Genomic DNA, 598 nt, shown 5'->3' with positions numbered 1-598 from the left:
AGAAAGGATTATTATTATTAAGATGGCGAGAGGGGTTTTTCCTTAACACACTGGACAGAATGCTTAGCAGTATTCTGTCCATCGCTATGATCTGAGTTCAAATTCTGCTGAAGTCAACTTTGTCTTTCATCCTTTTGGGGTCGATAAATTAAGTACCAATTGCATACTGGGGTTGATCTAATCGACTGGCCCCCCCCCTCCCCCCAAAATTTTGGGCCTTGTGCCTAGAGCAGAAAACATTATTATTATTATTAAACCCAAGGTCGACTTTGCCTGTCGTCCTTTCGGGATCAATGTAATCAACTAGCCACCCCCTCCCCACAAATTTCAGACCTTGTGCCTATAATAGAAAGGATTATTATTATTTATTATTATTATTATAATTATTATTATTATTATTTCTTGGCAAATAAATGAAATCATTATTATTTATTATTATTATTTTATTATTATTATTATTATTATTATTATTATTTATAATCATTATTATTTATAATTATTATTATTATCATTATTATTATTATTATTATTTATTATTATTTATTATTATTATTTCTTGGCAAATAAATGAAATCATTATTATTTATTATTATTATTA

This window comes from Octopus bimaculoides, chromosome 28, assembly GCF_001194135.2.
Source record: "Octopus bimaculoides isolate UCB-OBI-ISO-001 chromosome 28, ASM119413v2, whole genome shotgun sequence".
Classification (NCBI taxonomy): domain Eukaryota; kingdom Metazoa; phylum Mollusca; class Cephalopoda; order Octopoda; family Octopodidae; genus Octopus; species Octopus bimaculoides.
Note: the sequence above shows the minus strand (reverse complement) of the source record.